Below are 6,437 nucleotides of genomic sequence, written 5' to 3'. Positions count from 1 at the left end.
TAGGGAGTTGTTCTGCCAAACCCAAAGGCCATGGCTATCTGGCAATTCAAATACTCCAGTGCGTCTGAGGAAGAAAGATGAGCAGTCTCCCACCTTGCCAATTTACAATCTCCACAAACAAACTCACTAGCAGGTCAGCTATGAATTAGAGCCAACTCAGTGAGTGAGGAAGTGAGCCATTTACTGGACGAAGCAGTAGTGGCACGGTGGGTAACACTTCAGTTGCTAGCTGAAATGGCAGTAGTTTGAATCTAATAGCTGAGGAATGTGGCATTTGGTGGCCGTAAAGATTTTGGGCTTGTTCTGTCCTGTAGGGTCACAATGAATTTTCTAGATGGCAATGGGTCTGTCTTTACTGTTATGCCAGTAGTGTGCTCTCTTCATAACTCTAGGCTTATAGTAAGTTTTAACAGCAGGTAGTGCAAATCCTCTACTTTGGCCTTGAATTGAAAGATTGTTTTGCCTAATCATGGTTCTTTACATTCCATACAAATTGTAGTATCACCTTGTAAATTTCTGGAAAAATAAGCATGTTGAAATTTTTGTAGGGATTGCATGGAATCTATAGCACAACTTTGGAAGGATTGCCAGGATTAGTATGTATTACATCTTCTAATGGGTGAAAATGCAATGTCTCTCCATCTATTTAAATCTTGAATATGCCTCAGCAGTATTTTTATTTTTCAGTGTATTAAATTTTTCACTTCTTTTGTTAAATCTATTTGTATTTTCTTCTTTTTGATGCTATCATGAATGAAAGTTTCCTTAATTTCATTTTCATATTGTTTCTTACCAGAAGAATGCAGTTGTGTTCTTCTGTATATTAATCTTGGATTCTGTGGCTTTGTTGAGCTATAGACTATACTAGGAGCTATAGTGGTCTAGTGGCAAGAAACTGTACTGCAGTCTTGAAGGCATGTGGTTCAAGGCCACCAGCCACTCCGTGGGAGAAAGATGGGCAAGCTCCTGTACAATTAACTGCCTCTGAAAATCCGGCTGAGGGTCATCTATGGGTCAGTTCCAACTTGATGGTACAACAACAGACTATACAACTAGTTCACACATATTTATTTTCAGTCAAAAACCAGGTAACTTTGTTATGTGCTATGAATTTGAGGATGACTAAGGTGAGCCTGATCCAGGCTATAGTCTTCGCAATTACGTGCCATGCCTCGGAGATTTGGACAGTGACTAGGGATGATAGAGAATTGATGCCTTTGAGCTGTGGTGCTGGAGAAGAGTGTTGAATATACCATGGACTACTAGGAGAACAAACAGGTTTTACCTGGAGAGGATGAAGCCAGAATGCTCCTTGGAGTCAAGGATTCTGAAGCTTCATCTGACATACTTTGGGCATGTTGCAAGGAGGGACTGGTCCTTGGAGAGGGACATCATGTTTGGGAGAGTGGAGGCACGGCACAGGAGAGGAAGACCCTCATTGAGATGGATGATTCTGTGTTATGAGTGTGTTTGAGGTGGCAAGGTAGGCACAGGATAGAACGGTGTTTAGGGCTCTTGTACATAGTAGCGCTGTGAGTCGCAAGTGACTCAACGGCACATAACAACAGCAACAATATAGATAGCTCTCCATAGATAGCAAGTATTTTGAACTTGGAATTATATCCACATTATTGTTCTTTCTCATTAAAAATTCCTTAAAAATATCATTTAAGCCTATCAAGGAGCTCTGGTTGCATAGTGGTTAAAAGGCTTGGTTGTTAACCTCAAGGTTGTTGAACCTATCATATGTTCTGTGGGGAACTTATAATACAGTCGGCTTCCATAAAGATTTACAACCTTGAAAACTATGGGGCAGTTCCACTCTGCTCTGAGTCAGAATCTAGTGGAAGCAAAGAATTTTGTTTCTTGTTTTAATAGGAATTTTGGATTCATCATGCTTTACTTTGTTACTCACATTACTCACACATTTTGAGTTTTAAGTAACAAAAAACAAAGAATACAAAATCTAGCCTGGGAGAGGTATAGCCAGATTTCTCTCTAGAAGCAAGAATGATGATATTTCATCTCATGTACTTTGATTGTGTTATCAGGGGGGACAAGTGCCTGGAACAAACAGGTCATTATACTTGATACAGAGCCAGTGAAAAAACAAAGGCCCTTAATGAGATAGATTGACACAGTGGCAAGAACATTGGATCCAACACAGCAACTGAGAGGATGGTTCAGGTCTGGGCAACACTTGATATTCTTGTGTGCATAGGGTTACTATGACTCATAAATGACTTAATGGTACTTAACAACGATCTTTATACATAAATACATATAATACTGATTAGAACACTAGGATAAAATAGAATTTAATTTCTTGTTTACAGTGACCTGAAACTTGCTACACTTAAGTTGCTTCCACGTTATAGTCATGGTTTTTTTAGTCACTTGCAATATGTCTGAAAACTGAACAATAAGTAAGGAAGAAAAATCAATGCCTTAGAACAGTGGTATTGGAGAAGAGTAAGGAATCCCACATACTGCCAAAAGAACGAACAGATGTGTTTTGGAGAAGGTGCAGCCAAAGTGCTTAGAGACAACGATGGCAAAGCATCTCATATACTTTGGGCATGTTACTAGAGGGGAGTATTGCTCAGAAAGGGACATCATTCTAGGAAAGGTAGAAGATCAGTAAGCCCCTCAAGAAGATGGACTGATAGGGTGACTGAAGCAGTGGGCTCCAGTGTGTCAGATGATGAGGATGGTGCAGGATAGAGCAGGGTTCAGATCTGTTGTTCATGGGGTCTCTATATGAGTCATACTTGATAGCATTTACCATCGACATTTTGAGGCTGTGGATTGTAATAGGAGGGGCCTGCCTTTCTTTCTCCTACTCTGGTTAAAAAAGAACATATTTAGTGTTTGGTATTTTTTTATCCACCGCCTGTTTCTTATGGCTTACATATTGTATTGAGGAGGGAATCTGTGCTATTGGTATTTCTAGTAGGACCTCCCTGGTGGATAGGTTCCAGCAAGCTTCTAAACTAAGTGGGAAGGGGGAATGGCCATCCACTTCTGGAAAAAAAAAAAAAAGAAATAGTCCCTTGAAAACCCTAGGAATAGCGGAGGCATATTTTTGATACAGTCCTGGAAAATAAGACCCTTTGGTTGGAAGGTACTCGGAATATGACTCCTTAAAGCAGTCAAGGTGAATGACATAGACTAAGTTTTCAGCCAATGCAGGAACTTTGCTCAAAATAAGGACAACTGTAAGCATCCATTAATAATTGGAACATGAAATGTATGAAGTATGAATCTAGGAAAATTGGAAGTTGTTAAAAATGCATCAGAACACATGAAGACTGGCAGTATTCTATAGGATGTACTATGCTGGCAATGACACACTGAGAAAGAACACTTAAGAATCTATCCTGAGATATACAGTGCTGGTAGAGACAGGATAATGTCCATACACATAGAAGGAAGACCTGTTAATATGTCCATTTTTCAAATATATGCACCAATCACTAAAGCCAAAGCTGAAGAAAGTCAGTATTTCTTTTTTTACCTTTTAAAATACTGTGATTTTAATAAAAGTTTACAGAAAAGTTGGATTTTCATTCATTCACTACAGCATTTTCCTTCCTACCCCCTTCCCCAGTTCACATTTTTTAAAAAAAATCATTACTTGTTGCTTAATTTCCTCCTTCCCCCGTCCTCCAGTTCCACTTTGCTACACCTCTTATTCTGGACTCTTGGGAAGTCAAAATTTTTACTGCCTTTTGCAATCTGAAATTGTTCAAAGGTGGAATCAAGATACATCAGTAATAATTGGTAATTAGAATGCAAAACTTAGAAACAAAGGATTGGTAGTTGGAAAATATGATCATACTGAAAGCAATGATGCTGGATATCATATGATCAAATTTTGTACAGCCAACCACTTATTCACTGCAAATATTTTTTTAAAAAACATAAATGGAGAAACAGCTTAAAATGAACAGTTCCACAGTAAATTTCTTGTTGTTGTTAGTTGTTGTCAAGAAAAAACAACCAACCAACCAACCAACATAAATGGAGACTATACACATGACTCTCTCCTCATGGGATGCCCAAGAATCAAATCTACTACATCTGTGGACTGAGAGGGTGGAGAAGCTCAATATCAGTCAGAACAGGACCAGGGGTCTGCTAGGGAACATCAACTGCTCATTTGGAAGATCAAAATGAAGTGAAGGAAAATGAAAACAAGTCCTCAGGAGCCAAAATACATCTCATGTGAATTTAGGGACCATGTTAAGAATAGTGAAGCACTAATCACACTGATAGCTGAAGACCAGACAAGTTGCAGGATGAGATCATACAGGAAAAAGGAAAAAGTCATGACAAGGACAAGAAAGAAAGAAAAAAATCCAGTATGGAGAGCAAAAGAGACTCTGAAACATGCTTTAGAAGACAGAGAAGCTACAGCAGAAGGAAGAAGTGATGAAGTGATAGCTGAACAGATTTCAAAGGGCAGCTTGAGAAGGAAAAGTATTATAATGAAATGTGCAAAGACCTGGAGTTAGAAAGCCAAGAGAACATACTCAGCATTTCTCAAGCAGAAAAACTGAAGAACAAATTCAAGTCTCTAGTTGCAGTACTGAAGGATCTTATGACCAAAGTATTAAAGTATTGAATGACACAAGAAGCATCAAAAGAAGATGGGGGTGGAGGGAAGATGGAAGGAATACTCAGAAGCACTGTAACAAAAAGAACTGATACCGAGTCATTTCAGGAGGCAGCATGATTTTTGTTTTTGTTATGTGCCATCAAGCTGCCTTTAACCCATAATGACCCTATGTACAGCAGCTCTGAAGCCTGCTCTGTCCTGAGCAGTCTCAATGACTCTGACACACCTACCTTCATTATCTCAATTACTGTGTCAGTCTGTCTCATCCAGTGCCTTCCTCTCCTGTACTGTCCCTCCACCCTTCTAAGCATGATGTCCTTCTACAAGGATTGGTTTCTTCTGGCCACGTGCCCAGAGTATATGAGACAGAGCTTCAAAATCCTATCCTCCAAGGAGAAATGTGTTTCACTTTCTCCATGACAGACCTATTTTCTTGGTGGTCCATGGTATGTTTGAGACTCATCTGCAGCATCACAATTCAAAGGCATCTATTCTTCTTCTTTCATCTTTAGTCACTGTCCAGCTCTCTTTCACAATAGCAAATAAATAAGGAAGCAGTACTCAGAACAGAGCAAGGAAACACTGCATGTTTAAAAAATCAGGAAAGGAGTGTCAGGGATGCATCCAGTCTCTATACTTTTTCAGTTTCTATACAGATTATCCTGGAGGCTGGGCTTTATGAGGAGGAATGCGGCAACAGGGTTGGAGAAGACTCATCAACAATCTACGTTATGAAGATGACAACCTTGCCTGCTGAAACTGAGGAGGACCTGAAGCGCTTGCTACAGAAGGTCAAGTACTGTAGTCTTCAATATGGTTTGAAGCTCAACACTAAAAAAACAAAAAGATTCTTAACATTGGGCCTATTGTCAGCACCATGATAGATGCAGAAGAGATTGAGGTTGTTAGCAATTTTAGCTTGCTCAGCTCCATAACAACACTCTTGGCACCAGCAGTCAGGAAATCAAAAGACCAGTTGCACTGGGAACATCCACTGTTAGAGAATTTTCCAGAGTGCTGAAAGCACATAATTAAGAACCAATGGTTCTGATGGAAGAAGTTCAGGCAGCTCTGAAGGCACAGGTCAAAACAAGGCTCCATGATATGATGGAGAATCAATTGTGATATCAAAACAAAAAATGTAGTGCTGGACATGCTCATTCATTTATGCCAAGAAATCTGGAAGATAGTTACCTAGATAACCAACTGCAAGAGTTCTATATTTTGCCCATTCAAAAAAATAGGTGATCCCCCAAAAAATTGATGCTTGACTTGACAGCAATCAACATTACTGAACAGTATCATTAAATTCACAGAGAAGTTAAATCTTGTTGACAATTTTTTAAAAATGGCTGGAGCAGTACATCAATAGGGAATGGACAGAAATTGTGTAGTAAGAGGTATCACTGCTAATGTTAGATAAATCTTGGCTGAAAGCATAGAACACAATTGCTTTTGCTTTCTTGACTATGTATGCAGAGGCCTTTGATTGTGGGGATCATAATAAATTACATATAGAGAATGAGAATTCCAGAACACTCATGTTGACCCTGTAAACGGGTCAAGTTTTTTTACACAGCCATATTAGGAAGATGAAGGAGAATGTAAGAAAAGTATGCTGTTGTTGTGTACCATCAAGTTGGGAAAGACCCATAGCTGACCCTCCAACAGGTTTTCAGAGGCAATACATTGGATGGGAGGAAACTGCCCATCTACTGTGGAGTAGCTGGTAGATTCGAACTGTGTGTCTTTGGGTTGACAGTGCAAAGACTAAAAAATTTCTCATTATTTTATAGTCAATAAAAGGTACATTATT

Source organism: Elephantulus edwardii, unplaced genomic scaffold (assembly GCF_000299155.1).
Source record: "Elephantulus edwardii isolate Elephantulus edwardi_28Jun2011 unplaced genomic scaffold, EleEdw1.0 scaffold00065, whole genome shotgun sequence".
NCBI lineage: Eukaryota > Metazoa > Chordata > Mammalia > Macroscelidea > Macroscelididae > Elephantulus > Elephantulus edwardii.
The sequence above is the reverse complement of the archived record's forward strand: the minus strand, read 5'-3'. Positions refer to the sequence as shown.